The 16,529-nt window shown below is 41.0% G+C and overlaps 1 protein-coding gene across 2 annotated transcripts in view; it reads right to left on the bottom strand.

Moving 5' to 3' along the window:
* LOC132106149 (gastrula zinc finger protein XlCGF8.2DB-like) overlaps positions 1–16,357 on the bottom strand; it is a 71,850-nt gene extending 55,493 nt beyond the window's left edge. Inside the window, exon 1 of one of the 2 annotated variants that reach the window (XM_059511806.1) lies at positions 16,070–16,357. The gene's annotated coding sequence lies outside the window, so the exon portion shown is untranslated. The remainder of the gene's footprint in view (positions 1–16,069) is intronic. The other variant, XM_059511805.1, reaches the window with a different exon arrangement.
* Between the last annotated feature and the right edge of the window lie 172 nt (positions 16,358–16,529).

Below are 16,529 nucleotides of genomic sequence, written 5' to 3'. Positions count from 1 at the left end.
ACACAGAGAGCCATCCTTCTTCTTAATGAAGAAGAACCCAGCGCCAGCAGGGGAAGAAGATGAGAGGCGGATGAGTCCGGCCTTTAAGGATTCCTGAATGTATGCGTCCATAGCCTCTCGCTCAGGACCTGACAGGGAAAAAAGGCAACCCCGGGGCGGAGAAGTGCCTGGGAGGAGATCGATGGCGCAATCAAATGGCCGGTGAGGAGGCAGCGAGGTGGCCCGGGACTTGCTGAAAACAAGCCGCAGATCGAAGTACTTCCCCGGTACCCGAGTGAGGTCAGTAGCCTCCACCTGCAACACAGGAGACACAGACACAGGAGGAGAGGTAGGACCAAGGCAACATGCTTGACACGACTGACTCCATGACACAATCTGACTGCGGTACCAATCCACATGAGGGCTGTGCTGAGCCAACCAAGGATGCCCCAGAACAAGTCTGGCATGAGGGGACTCCAGAAGGTACAGCACATCTGACTCATGGCGATTGCCTGAAACAACAAGACTTACACGTGGAGTGGTGTGGGTGATGGTGGCTACCGGCTGACCAGAAAGACCCCAGACCGTGACAGGAGAAGGAAGAGAAATGGCTGGAATGCCCCAATTCTTAGCCGTGCAGTAGTCCAGGAAACGGCTTCTGCGCCAGAATCAATAAGTGCCTTGCAGGAGTAAACTGAGCCCTGGTACTTGATGGTGGCAGAGAGCTGGGTACCTGACTCAGGGGAGATAAGAGGAGAAACGCCCATCAGGACTCCCCGGTTGACTAATGGGCTCTGGCTTTTAATGGGCACGATTGAGCAAAATGACCTGACCCTCCACAATACAGACAGAGGCCCTTCACCAGCCTATGTTGTCTCTCCTGGGCAGACAAACAAAGTCGCCCAAACTACATGGGTTCAGAATCCATCTTGGATGATTGAGGCGGTTGTTGAGTCTTGAATGGCTGGGTATCCTCTAGCCCCCAAGATGGACGGGAAGTCAAGCGGCATTGACGCAAATGAAAAAGGCTCTCGACACGAATGGCCAGATCAATAAAGCCCTCCAGGGTTTTAGGTAGCTCGTGTGTCACAATCTCGTCCTGTATGTTAAAGTTCAGTCGCTCACGAAACATAGCCCGCAGCGCCCCCTCATTCCAATCGCAAGAGGCCGCTAGAGTCTTAAACTGAATGGCATACTCAGTCACAGAACGTCCACCTTGATGGAGCCGTGCGAGTTTAGAAGCAGCCTCATCCCCCTTCACAGAGCGATCAAACAACTTCATTTCACAGCGAAATTCCTCAAAGTCTGAGCAAAAATGGGCCCTCGCATCCCAAACGGCCGTTCCCCACTCGCGAGCTTTTCCTGTCAGCAGTGTGATGACATAAGCGATCTTCAAACGCTCTGTAGCGTAACGGCGCGGTTGCAGACAGAAACGCCCGACATGAATTCGGGTCTCCGTCACACAAAGGCGGATTATTATCGTGCGGCTCGGGCTCGAGCTGAGCGACAGGCTGGGGAACCACCGGAGCGGCGGACGACAGAACATTTTGTAGTTCACGGAAGCGATCACTTAATTCAGCCATACGGGCAGTGAGTGTCTCTACCTCCTGAGCGGTGGACGAAAGCTGGCTGGCTTGGTGGCCGAGGAGAGCGCCTTGATGCACGATAGCCGACCGAACAAACTCGAACAAACTCGCCCGCTGGATCCATTTCTGGTCAGTCCGTACTGTCAGGAAAAGGAACAGGATCCAACTGCGGTTGAATGAATGAAACGTTTATTGATAAAACTCAGAGGACTTAATCGGCTGGAGCATGAGACAGTCAGCACTCCGCAAGAAAGACCAGCTCTGTGATCTCTTCGGCGACCGCCACACAGCAGCGGGGAACAGGTGGCGGATCAGTACTGGAAAGCCGTAGCCGGAGTCCGAAGGCAATGCAGAGGTAAGTAGAGTCAGCCACCTGGTAGATGCGGGCTACTGAGTAACGAGAGGCAAGGCAGAAAAAAAAAAAAAAAAAAAAACAGGAACACCAGATCGACTAGATAGAGGGGAAAAAAATACAAAAAACGGAGTCAGCAAACTATGGCTAGCAAGGAGAAAGCTTAACTTTAACAATACTTACGGACTGACACAAGACAGCAAACATAAGGGCATGATAAAGGGAAGATAATCAGCATAAGACAGGGTGCAGGTGAGGGAGAATACATTAACAGGGATAACAAGAGGGGCGGAGAAAACATAGCGGGAATAGTGAAACACGTGGCGAGCCAGCAAAACCTAAATCATGTGCTCCAGGACAGAAAAAGCCTCAGACCCCACTGAGATCATGACAGTACCATTGATCCGAAAACAAATGCAACAGGTTCTTGACTCGAGAAGGAGAACTGCTAGCAGTGGGTGTGTACGTCCGCTGAACTCTTGCTCATTCCATCTGCTTGAGCACATCCCTTCATCGGTTCTCTTTTCACAGCAGTTCAGTTAATGTACTGTTAGAGGAGTAACTAAATAACTCCGATATTGGTTTATTTAGAATCATGCACGTTTATTAAACGAATAACTTAATTTGTGGATCAGTGCATACTGCAGACACGAACTGATTTAAATGATTCAGTTCAATTTGGTGAACTGGTTTGAGCGGTTCACTAAGGAGATCTGGTTAAATTGAATGTAGGGCTGTCGCGATAACCACAATATTGTAATACCGCGCTATTGACAAGCAAACCGAAGAGGAAAGATAGCAACTGCAGAACCCGCGGCAACCGCATTGTTCAATTGTTTTCCTTTTTTCTTTTTTTTTATGAGGCTGTGGCCTTCTTGTTTTTTCAATTTGTCACTGTGCATTCAATGTAAAATAAATAAATGATACAATATGGTTACGACTGTAGTTTTCTCGCGAGCCGTTGTAGCTTTATGGTGCTTCGTTTGTTTTGAATAGGCCGGCTGAAACGATAGGAGGCGCTCGATCTCGTCCTGAAACCTAATGTCACGTCGCCAGTTTGGGAACATTTTGGCTTTCAACCCAATGAAAAGGGCGAGCCAGCGAATTTAGATGAGCCGATATGCAAAATTTGCTGTAAAAAGGTTCCTGTGACGCAGCAATACATCTAATTTGAGGTCATCGGGACATTCTAAAATGCTTAACGTGAAAAACGCTTAGCGTGGTTCAATGTACTAATACAGTGATATTAACAGACCAAACTCACTAAACATCATATTAATAAAGTATACTATCTACAAAAAATCAGATGATCCCTGAATATGAATTCAACACGTTAAGCCTTTACCTCCCATAGAAAACCATAATAAGGCTTCACAGGTTATTAAACCTGTAATTCATTTTCAGGGCTCATCTGTTGTTTTTTTGTTGTTGTTTTTTTTACATCGTATACTTTATTAGTATAATGTTTAGTGAGTTTGGTTTTTAAAAATCACTGTCTTAGTACATTAAGCCACATTAAGCGTTTTCTTATAACGGTTTTCTATGGGAGGAAAAGGCTAAACGAGTTGCATTCATATTCAGGGCTCATCTAATTCTTTTATAGATAGTATACAGTCGTGGCCAAAAGTTTTGAGAATTACATAAATATTGGAAATTGGAAAAGTTGCTGCTTAAGTTTTTATAATAGCAATTTGCATACACTCCAGAATGTTATGAAGAGTGATCAGATGAATTGCATAGTCCTTCTTTGCCATGAAAATTAACTTAATCCCAAAAAAACCTTTCCACTGCATTTCATTGCTGTCATTAAAGGACCTGCTGAGATCATTTCAGTAATCGTCTTGTTAACTCAGGTGAGAATGTTGATGAGCTCAAGGCTGGAGATCATTATGTCAGACTGATTGGGTTAGAATGGCAGACTTGACATGTTAGAAGGAGGGTGATGCTTGAAATCATTGTTCTTCCATTGTTAACCATGGTGACCTGCAAAGAAATGCGTGCAGCCATCATTGCGTTGCATAAAAATGGCTTCACAGGCAAGGATATTGTGGCTACTAAGATTGCACCTAAATCAACAATTTATAGGATCATCAAGAACTTCAAGGAAAGAGGTTCAATTCTTGTAAAGAATGCTTCAGGGCGTTCAAGAAAGTCCAGCAAGCGCCAGGATAGTCTCCTAAAGAGGATTCAGCTGCGGGATCGGAGTGCCACCAGTGCAGAGCTTGCTCAGGAATGGCAGCAGGCAGGTGTGAGCGCATCTGCACGCACAGTGAGGCGAAGACTTTTGGAAGATGGCCTGGTGTCAAGAAGGGCAGCAAAGAAGCCACTTCTCTCCAAAAAAAAAACATCAGGGACAGATTGATCTTCTGCAGAAAGTATAGTGAATGGACTGCTGAGGACTAGGGCAAAGTCATATTCTCAGATGAAGCCCCTTTCCGATTGTTTGGGGCATCTGGAAAAAGGCTTGTCCGGAGAAGAAAAGGTGAGCGCTACCATCAGTCCTGTGTCATGCCAACAGTAAAGCATCCTGACACCATTCATGTGTGGGGTTGCTTCTCATCCAAGGGAGTGGGCTCACTCACAATTCTGCCCAAAAACACAGCCATGAATAAAGAATGGTACCAAAACACCCTCCAACAGCAACTTCTTCCAACAATCCAACAACAGTTTGGTGAAGAACAATGCATTTTCCAGCACGATGGAGCACCGTGCCATAAGGCAAAAGTGATAACTAAGTGGCTCGGGGACCAGAATGTTGAAATTTTGGGTCCATGGCCTGGAAACTCCCCAGATCTTAATCCCATTGAGAACTTGTGGTCAATCCTCAAGAGGCGGGTGGACAAACAAAAACCCACTAATTCTGACAAACTCCAAGAAGTGATTATGAAAGAATGGGTTGCTATCAGTCAGGATTTGGCCCAGAAGTTGATTGAGAGCATGCCCAGTCGAATTGCCGAGGTCCCGAAAAAGAAGGGCCAACACTGCAAATACTGACTCTTTGCATAAATATCATGTAATTGTCGATAAAAGCCTTTGAAACGTATGAAGTGCTTGTAATTATATTTCAGTACATCACAGAAACAACTGCAACAAAGTTTAGCAGCAAACTTTTTGAAAACGAATATTTATGTAATTCTCAAAACTTTTGGCCACGACTGTACTGTATTAGTATGATTTTTAGGGTGTTTGGTCTGTTAATACCACTGTCTTAGTACATTAAGCCATGTTAAGCGTTTTTCACGGTAAGCGTCCAGCGCTGCCCCCTCAAGCATCAGGTCACGGAGCAACATCAAAAAGAACAGCTGAGACCAGCCGACAGTTAGGAGTAGCTGAAGCCTTTGCGAAATCTGTAAAATACAGCCGTGAAAGTAACAGGCATACCGGCTGAAGTCACGGACAACCTCCGCATCAGTGCCCATACCCAAGAGAGAGTGTGCAGATAACAAGGAGTGCATCGACTCCAACACGAATCCACTGTCCTGGTAGGCCAGTTGTGGCGCGATAATCAGTCTAGATTTCCGCTGCTGTCCAAAGTCGCGCGCAAATACGTGTAATACATGTTAGACCTATTAAAAATTATTGTTGCTGTTTGGCATTTAACAATAAACAAAAATGTTTTAAAACGTGTCTCACTTGTCAGTTAAAAAAGCAACAATATATGCTACATAACTCAATGATAGAGCTTTGTATGCAGCAAAATCCGGATAAATTAGGTATGTAAAAAAACGGTGGTAATACCGCATATCGCGCTATTGAACCACCCATAATAACAAGCAGAAAAAAGACAAGACAATACCCATCGGCAGAGAAAGTGCACAGTGCATACAGTTAATAAAGTGCTGCTAGCAGTCAGTGCAGGTTCAAATGTCTGATAGCCAGAGGGTAAGTGCGGTCTCTGAAATGTGATGTAGAAGTCTTAATACTCCTATATCTTCTTCCTGATGGAAGGAGATTAAAGAGATGATGAGCAGGGTGAGAGTGGTCCGCTATGATGTTTTTAGCTTTCCTGATTATTCTGGTGGAGAAAAGTGAAGGGAGACTACAGCCTATAATTTTTGATGCTCTGCGTACTACTCTTTCCATCCTAGTTTTGTCCTGAGCGGTTGTGTGACCGAACCAGACAAGCATTGAAAAAGTGAGCACGCTTTCAAAAGTTGACCTATAAAAGTGGGTCATGGCAACTCGGCTGACTCTAAACTTTTTGAGCTACCGCAGAAAGTGGAGTCGCTGGTGAGCTTTACTGATCTTAAAATTAGTGTTGAGCTCCCATGATAAGGATTCCTGGATTGTGGTCCCCAGGAACTGGAAGGAAGTGACCCTCTCCACCTCCACCCCATTAATGGAGAGCGTAGAGAGGGGACTAGGAGTCCTTCTAAAATCCACAACCAGTTCCTTGGTTTTTGAGATGTTAAGTATCAAGTTATAGCTTTCGCACCATTTCACCAGCCCCTCCACTTCTCTGCGGTAGTCAGACTCATCACCATTAGTAATAAGACCAACTACAGAGGTATCGTCAGCAAACTTAAACAACAAAACTCAACTGGTGTGTGATTGACAGAAGTGTGTATAAAGAGTACAGAAGTGGAGAAAGGACGCAGCCCTGAGGAGCGCCAGTGTTCAAAAACTTTGACTGTGAGACGTAATCAACCATTTTAACCACCTGCTTCCTATCGCAAAGAAAGTTAAAAATCCATTTGCAAAGTGATGTTCTAACACCTAGCTGCTGTAAAGTGTTAATTAGCTTCACAGGAACGATGGTGTTGAACGCAGAGCTAAAGTCCACAAAGAGGACACGTACATATGTAGATTTTGACTCCAGGTGTTGAAGAATAGAATGCAAACAGAGTGAAACTGCATCATCAACACTCCTATTTGCTCTATAAGCAAATTGGTGGGGGTCAAGTGGAATACTGAACAGGTGTTTACATATCAAACGCTCAAACACTTTCATAATGACAGAAGTTAAGGCCACAGGCCTATAATCATTAAGACACGAGATTCTATTTTTCTTTGGAACTGGAATGATCACAGCAGATTTAAAACAAGCAGGCACAATACCAAGTTGAAGAGACCAGTTAAAGATGAAAGTGAGGACAGATGTTAATTGATCAGCACAGTGTCTTAAAGTGGCAGTCATTACACCGTCAGGCCCCGCCGCTTTCTTAATGTTCTGCTGATGGAGCAAGATTCTTACATCATGCTCAGAGATAATGGGTGGAGGGTCACCCTGCTCTCTGTAGCAGAACGACAAAGAAGTCAAAACGACAGTAGAAGTCATTAAGCCTCCCAGGAAGAGAGGGGTCACTGACTGGAGCATGGTGTTTGATCTTATAGTCAGTAATGTCCTGCAGCCCACGCCAGACACCTTTGATGTCATTTGCATATAGTTTATTTTCAAGCTTAGCTTTATAGGAAGCCTTGGATTTCAACACAGTTCGCTGAAATTCATATTTCAGTAATTTGTATTGTACCATATCACCACTCTTAAAAGCAGCCTGTTTTTTCTTACATAGCATTCTCACTAAATTATTAAACCAGGGCTTACTGTTATTAAAGACATGAACAGCTCTTGTAGGAATACAAACGCTCTCACAAAATTGAATATAGGATGTGACGGTATCAGTAAAGGTGTTAATATCCTGACCATCAGACCAAAAATTACTCCATACCGTGGAGTCTAAGCAGTCCTGTAATGTGTCTATGGCTTGTGGGGACCATTTCCTAAAAAGTTTAACAGTTGGTTTCGCCACTTTAAGTTTCTGGCGATATTTTGGTATAAGAAAAATAGTGTTGTGGTCAGACTCACCGAAGGGGTCTTGGCTACAGCATGATATGCCTCAGAAATAGGAGAATAGCATTGATCCAGTGTTTTATCCTTCCTGGTAGCGATCTGGATTTGGGATTTGTATCTGGGGAGTGCTTTCCTCAAGGAGACCCAGCACAAACATGGCAGCGTCGGGTTTGTTTTTTTCAACCTCCGTGATATTATCTGCAAGTTGCTGCAAAGCAGCCGGAGCAGAGGCGTCCGGGGGAATATAAATAACCATCAGGACAACAGAAGAAAACTCTTGAGGCAAGTAGAAGGGCTTACATATCACAGAGAGAGACTCCAACTCTGGAGAGCAGGTTTGTGACAAGTTTTTGCAATCCGAACACCAGTTACTATTGATGTAGCAGCCAACCCCACCTCCACGTAATTTTTGTGAACACGCAGTGCGGTCTGCACGGTGTAGTGAAAAACCTGCCAGTTGTAACATGGAGTCCAGGAAACTTTCAACCAACCAGGTCTCAGACAGGCAGATAGCGGCGGAGTCCCTGAAATCTCTCTGTGTACGAATGAGCATAGAAAGTTCATCCATTTTGTTTGCCAGGGAGCGGACGTTGGAAAGAATCAGACTAGGTAGAGCTAGCCGGACAAGAGCACCACCCCTCACACCCCGCTTCCGAGTCTTCCAGCGTTGTTTAAGCCGCTCCTTGTTGGCAATCCGGCGGTAGATCGGGCAGGAAAACGGGCATGCTGTCCTGAATATAAAGTAATGCAGATCTGTTATACTGAACAATACCAAGGCTGGGTTCTAGGAACGTGCAGGACAACACCAAACAAACAACCAAAACAGATAGTACCGAGTGGCCATTGAACGGCGCCATCTTGCATTATCGCATTCCCCCTAGGGTTGTGCCGATAGACAATTGTATCGTGTATTATAATAATAATAACTATTATTTCTATTTTTATTAGGCTGCTTATTATAATTCGGCTTTTAAACTGCCCAGCTATTTCACTTAATTTCACTGCCCGCATTTCACACACACCTCGCACTCACAGGAGGATTAGAGCATGTAGTCGGTGAAGTTGTAACGCTTTGACTTGGATAATTCGTTAAATCCATGAAATGAAAGAGATAGAAAATGACGAGTTGGTGTCCCACACATATTTAATGTATACGGCAACGCGCTCTTCTCATACATGAGAGACTAACTCTTTCTTGGTGTCACAAATAAAGTAAAGACAAAATAATTAAAAAGGCGGCAGAGCGAATTTATCATCCATAGTGCATGGTTCTCACATAGTCCTTTTCTTAAAGACTGATCACTTAACTTATAAAACACACTATGTGGTGATGACGTAGAAGGACTAGAGTGAGGCACGCGGTCCGGAGCGCTGTATGACTGATGCAGCAGTTCAATTCAACTTTACTACAAATATATCAACTTACCTGTTTTAAATACTTTATATTTAAATGTTCGTTTATGCCCAATATTAGTGTTTAACTGTTGGACTTTAAATGAAATCTGCTTATTGATTTTCACCGTTGACTGATTTTGCAGAACATTTAGACTGATGAACTTGAGGCAGCCAGGTATCCCAGAATGCATTTTGCACCAAGCAGCAAGGGTGAAGAAGAAAACCAGCATAATTTTCAAAATATTTGAAATTGAGAAATGAAGTCAAGATTTTACTCTCGGTGTGACATTATGCAGCTGGCTAAAAGGAGCGAGGCTGGTGGAGTGATTGGAGATGATCGACACCTGCTCGACCCACCGGTCTCGAGTCCCACGGAGGAGATGGAGGGATATAAAACAGGAGCGACGACAGTGACGGACAAGAGAGGACCAGGCCTGGGTTTTAGTTGTGTTTGGTTTTTATTTGTGCGGGTCAGTCGTCCGTGAGGGGCTAACGCGCTGTTTTGTCTTTGTTTTGCAATTAAAGTTTGATTTGATTGTCTGCCGGTTCCCACCACCTTCTTCCCGATGATTGTGAAGGTTTAATTTGTTACAAACGTATATTACATTTTATAGTTTATGATGGTAACGTAAATTTCATGGAGTCTCAGACAATAGTAAATTTGAAGCTACTTTGGTTTTACATTTACATTTATTCATTAAGTAGACACTTATATCCAAAGCGACTTACAAATTAGGACAGTGGTAGCAATCAAAAACAACAAAAAGAGCAATGATATACAAGTGCTATAACAAGTCTTAGTTAGCTTAACACAGTACACGTAGCAAGGGCTTTTAAATAATATAATAAATAAAAAGAAAACAGATAGAATAGAAAAAAATAGAGCAAGCTAGTGTTAGAGATCTTTATATATATATATATATATATATATATATATATATATATATATATATATATATTGATGGTTTTTATTTTTATTTTATTTTTTATAAAATACAAAAAGGTTTTATTACAAACCCTATCATTAAAATATTTACTATATTAGATTAGATTTAACTTTATTGTCATTGCTATGTAAGGTACAAGGCAACGAAATGCAGTTAGCATCTAACCAGAAGTGGAATAAGCAGTAAGTACAGGATATACAGTGTCTACAATATGTTACAATTATTATACAGATAAGGCTATAGACATAATTTACAGGTTTTAAATACTATCAGCATGATATACCGGTAGGTGTACTGTGAACATACTATAGAGATGGATTATGTAACAGGAGTAAGAAAAAAAAAAAGTACTCCATGTGTACAATGAAATATACTGCTGTTGTGTACTGGTGATGTTCTGGGCCTATATTTCTGCCAGAAATCCTGGATATAATGTTTGGATAGATGGCATCATGGATTCTATCAAATACCAACGGTTAAAAAAAAATCTAAACCTGACAGCTTCTATAGAAATGTTATAATGGCCTGTGGTTGGTTTTTCCAACAGGAAAATGACCCACAAACAAACACCAAAATCAACACAAAAATGGGCCACTGAGAACAAAACCAAGCTTCTGCCATGGCTGTCCCAGTCCTCTGAGCTTAACCCTATAGAAAGTGAGTAAGGGTGCTTTCACATCTCTAGTTCGGTTAATTTGGTCCGAACCAAGGGCAAACAATTATACATTGTAGCATTTTTCAGCTTTTTTGGTTCCTTTTCACACCACACTGATTGCTTTGGTCCGAACCAGTTGAAATGAAACAAAATGCAGTCACATGACAACATCCACATCACTCATTGGCCATGACATATTTCCTAAACTACTTTTTGATTGGTCAGAATTTACGTGAGGGAAAATTCAAACATAAGAAAGCCAGCAAACAACACAGAGATAACACAACTATAAAAAGACGACTGCATGGGCTGGTTTTGTCCCTGGCCATAATCTATTACATTGTTTGTATACAACACAATATGCAAACAATACATTTCTATAATGAAGCGCGGATGCGGCTTGAAAACAACGTTCTAATGCACTGCAAACGGCGAGCGGGCATCGCTCGTAACTTCAAGCGGAGGCGTGCATTAATTCTTCTTAACTCTGACATGCTCATGGTCATCTGACCAAATTTCTATGAGGCTCTGCACCTTCTCACTACTCCAAGTTTGTCCACGAGCTGCCATGCTAAAGTGCAAACTGTCAACAAACACTTCCTCATCCCATAATGCACAGCGCAGCTGACTACGGCAGCTGGTTTAGTCCAAAAATGATCAGTACTTTTTGCAGTTGGGTCTGTTCGAGGTCGGATCACATTCTCACCACAAACGAACCTATCCAGAGTTCGTTTGAAAGCGTACCGAGACCACCTCTTCAAGCAGGTCTCGGTACGCTTGTTTGGTCCGCCTTTGGTGCGCACCCGAGTGTGATTGCTGCTTTCTCACCTGCCCAAACAAACTGCACCAAAGTCAAAGTCACCTTTATTTATATAGCGCTTTAAACAAAATACATTGCGTCAAAGCAACTGAACAACATTCATTAGGAAAACAGTGTCAATAATGCAAAATGATAGTTAAAGGCAGTTCATCATTGAATTCAGTTAAGTCATCTCTGTTCAGTTAAATAGTGTCTGTGCATTTATTTGCAATCAAGTCAACGAAAGGGAGAAACAAACTCTGGTACGATTCAACCGAACTAAATGAGGCAGGTGTGAAAGCACCCTAAGATGACCTGAAGAGAAGCAGCATCAACATGGAGCTGGCAATCTGAAGGATCTGGAGAGATTATGAATGAATGAATGGTCTCTGATCTCTTGTCAGATGTTCTCTAAACGTATCAAGCATTAGGAGAAAACTCAGAGCAGGTCTCTTGGCCAAATGAGGTTGCAAAAGGTATTGAATTCATTGTGGCCAATGTGTATTAGAGAAAAACATTTATTTCATAATGTGATTAAAGGTTATATATACATTATATATTATTATTTTATTATTATTTAATTAAAGATCAAGGCAGACTTATTTTCACAGCCTTCTTTGATCATATTCAGCAAGGGTATGAATAATTCTGTAAATGCACATTTGTAAATGCTTTAGCTTACTTTGTAAATATGTTACCTTGTGACTTGCGTTCACTAGTTGATTCATTCTAAAAGTTTATTTTTTAGATACTGTTTTGGGCTAATCAAATATAAGTTAACGCAAAGCACAATTTAACAAGTTTACAAAGTAATGTATATTAGAAGCTTTTCAACTGGAATATAACATTTACATTTCATTTACTATCAAAATCAAATAGTATATCAAGTCACATGTTTGAAGAGTATTTCTACAAGAAAATAACGGAGAAAACAATGTTAAGTTTTTAACTTATATGAGATATCAGCTAGTCTGTGAAGGAAATGTACCATGTTTTTAATATAGTAAATATGTTAACGATAACGCTTGTAATAAAACCATAGTAGCTTCAGATTTACTATTGTCTGAGACTCCATGAAATGTACGTTACCATCATAAACTATAAAATGAAATTTCCTTTTTATTATAATAAACCCATGGTTGATTTTCAAATCTTTGGCAGAAATAGTAACGTTAGTCAGATAGCCCAGTGTGTTCATTACTGGCGTCTTGCGGCGCAAGTGTTTTTAGCATGCATTCAAAACCCACACCAAGTGGACTTTTTTGTTTATTTTCCTTACTTCAGCCACTATGGGCAATCATTGTAATCCAAACATTTTTAATTTTTACAAGAATGTCAAAATCATGTAATGAGCAAGTCTTTACCATGAAGTTAATCACTGATAACACGGGCTGTGTTTGAAATGGCATACTTGCTTACTGCCCAGTACACAGTGTATACTGACTACTATTTTTTTTAAAGAATAGTGTGTGAAACAGTATACAATAAACAACAAATGTTTCAGAGTATATGCTAAAGTGTTGTCAGCAAAGCTGCTGAGGTTGTTACCTCACAAATAAGGCCCAATCCCAATTCATTTTTATACCTTCTATTTTATATCTTGCCCTTCCCCTACACCTTCCCCTTGTCCCTTGAAACAGAGTGTCAAGGGGTAGGGGAGAAAATATTGCCCTAAGGATTGACGTCACACGCCATCATTCGTCGTCTAGATTTTACAATACACACATATACTGGTGTGCATTAGAGCCTTTAATTATCGTCCTGTATTAATGAGCTGCTTACTGACACACACTAGGGCTGTCAAAATTGCTCAAAATTGACATTCGAATATTCCCTCTAAAAAATACAAGAATATTCGAACTATTCGAACATCTGGTTGCGCATGTTGTCAATGACGCGCATTACGTCAATAACAGGCAAAAATAATACAAAGAGACATAACTACTTGTATAGATAGTCTTTTTAAGTTTAAACATATATGACAACGTATTACCTACACAAAAACAAGGAAATCAACTAATGGCCAAGACTGCAGACTTCACGCTCTCTCACCCTCACGTTCTCTGCGCATAACGGTTTAAATGAACAAACAAATTTTTGTGCAAGCAATTTAAGGTCGCGACTCTTGTCCCAAATATAGCAGGCATCATTCAGTGATTGAAACAAATATTTTTAATATTAATTGAAGTTTTACAGCATATAGAACTGACATTGAATGCTCCGAGCGAGCTGTGCTGTGGTAAACATGAAACTTTTCCTTGACATGAAACGATAATCAAACCTCGGATCCATTGCTTGACAGAACTCCCCGAAGCGTGCCCCATCCGCGATACTGATCGGTCTCATGTCCTTACAAATGAACGAAATTAATTTATCCGTTATGGCCTCTTGTCATGTTGCAGACAAAGTGCTTGCGGCAGGCGATGCAAAGTAACGTTAAGTGTCAAGACGTGACTGTTTAGCTGGAGTTCCACACATTATGCCATGCTCATTTGGGTGCACATTTTTGAGATGTGACCTCATGTTGCTAGTGGTCGAATGTTATGCTAACTGTATCTTAAATAGCTTGCATACAACTTTATCTCGCGGGTCAACAATTTTACCTCATTTTCTCTGTTGCGGTCGAGTTGGGCTCTGCACTTGCTGGCATCTTCCATGAAGACGCGTCAACTTTCAGCAGTGATGCTATGCCAGACAGTGCGACTCCTGTGAGGCTGTGACCTGTCCCTGAACCCTCAGGCGCGCTAGCGCGCCCACTCGCAAAGCAGACAACCACGCCTCTACTACCGCGGGCCTTTTTTTCCACATTTTTTTTTTATTCGAATATTAATTTCCACCTTTGAAATTTGTTTTTTTTAAACTATTCGAATACATATTCGAATTTAGAATATTCGTTGACAGCCCTAACACACACACATATCTGAAATCGCGCAGCTCACACATCCAGGAGAAAATAGACTTGTCAACACTGCCCCACGACTTTTATTAAATACAGTTTAAATACTGAATTGCTACATTATATTTTCCAGTGACGAGAGGATAAATCTGTGTTTTTAAGTAAACTTACTCTAAAAAGATAAACACACAGACGCGAATACAACCTCCATCTCTCTCTCTCTCTCTCTCTCTCTCTCTTTCTCTCTCGAATAGGCAATATTTGAGAAAATGGTTTAGCGATTTCTAATTATTGGGGGGATTAGCCCCCATCAATGTCTACGGCAGTTATCACCCTGATCAGACATATGCTGTGGCACTATCATGCAGTCTGTAATGATATGACGTTAGCAAATATTAGCCATTTTTTGCAAACATTTCTTTGAGTAACATGACTGTTAATATGAACTCACAATTGAATGTAACATAAAACAAATGATTACTTTTCGTTAAAATCTTTATTTACGCCAAAAAAAAGCTTACATTTATGTGTCTTTTTGTTCATTGTAGCAGCCATGTTGCGGAGATAATTCATACCCCTTCGTTTGAAGTGTGGTCCCGAAAAATCTTTGTTTGAAGGGCTATCTGGCCCTTCCCCTTACCCTTCCCCCTTCCCCTCCAACCGAAAGAGAATCAAGACAAAGGTTTGAGGGGAAAGGGGAAGGGCTAAGGGGTAGAAGTGGGATTGGGCCTAAATGTACTGATCATTCTTTTTAAAAAGGCTTGTTAATTAAGGATTCATATGAGCAAAAAATTTTATATTGCCCAACTGAACTCATAATTAATGGACTATACTAATAATTATTGTATAAATAGTTGTTAGGTGGTAGATACTTATATTTCAGTAATGTAGTATATTATAAAACAGTATGCAATAAAACAGTGTGTTTAAAATATCATTCTTGAAAATATTATTAAATGAATGCAACTTTATTGGAACAAAAGCCTCCCTATACCTATACTTCTAACCACCTAATAACACTATGAAAATGTTCAAATATTTCCTTTATTTTTAATGAAATAGATGCCTTTCTGATCTGATGGGAAACTTAGTAGCCTAGAACAAGTTTGGTATAGGGCAGCCTTGAACTCGGGTCGCTCGTGTCAAAATCATTCTTCACATATCTTTCACCCGCTGCGCTACTGATGTTAGAGAAATGGGCATCTTTCACAGTGCTGTTTATCACGGACAGGCATTGGTGAGTGGAGTTAATGTAAATAGTCTCTGCCAACAAATTATTTATATATTATATATATATATATATATATATATATATATATATATATATTACTTCAATATTTTTATTATTCAGTATCTTTAAAATAAAGCACTATAGAGATAAAGGTGACCTCATTTGACAAGAGATTAAAGAACAATTTAAGTCCTACGTTTGATATTGTTTTTATATACACAGCAATAGTTTGTAGTTTACAGTAACGTACTGTATGTATAAAAGTGTTTTATGATTACTATTTCCCAGCTCCAGTTTACACACGTGTTTGAATATGAAACATTACATGGAGCGCGTTGCGTTCTGGGAAACAGTGTCCCATGCAGTGTCTTCAGGTGCATCCATCAGACTTCAGCAAATGTAATCTGGGCATTACATGAATACAGAACATTCTCTTACTATTCACAGTATACACGCAGCATACAGCAGTATAGTAGGAGTTGTGTGCTAATATGCCATTCTGAGAAACGTCCTGATGTCTGCAGACAGACCTTGTTGAATCATTTTGAGAAGCAAACTGATTCAGTTGACTCGAAAATGTTTCGAAAAGCTCAGTTTCTCCATCACTACATCGAGTACTACAGTGTTGCATTCGGTAGTAATTTCTTTGCACAGTTTTATTTCATTAGAAACACTTTAAAAATGGTTAAAAGCACAAACCTTTCTTCAGTTGAATCACAGATGCAAGATCTTGTCGCAGTATTATGACATCACCTCGCCAGACCAAAATAAAAGTCTGTTTTCTTCCTCTTTTAATGTTTTATGGAGGTTGGGAAACCAGCTTTGGTGCATATTCCGCCTCCTCCTGGGATGGAGAGTGAGGCGAGGACATCCTTTTACCTATATTTTATTATATAGA

Source organism: Carassius carassius, chromosome 26 (assembly GCF_963082965.1).
Source record: "Carassius carassius chromosome 26, fCarCar2.1, whole genome shotgun sequence".
Classification (NCBI taxonomy): Eukaryota; Metazoa; Chordata; class Actinopteri; order Cypriniformes; family Cyprinidae; genus Carassius; species Carassius carassius.
This window is presented reverse-complemented; position numbering and strand designations above follow the sequence as displayed.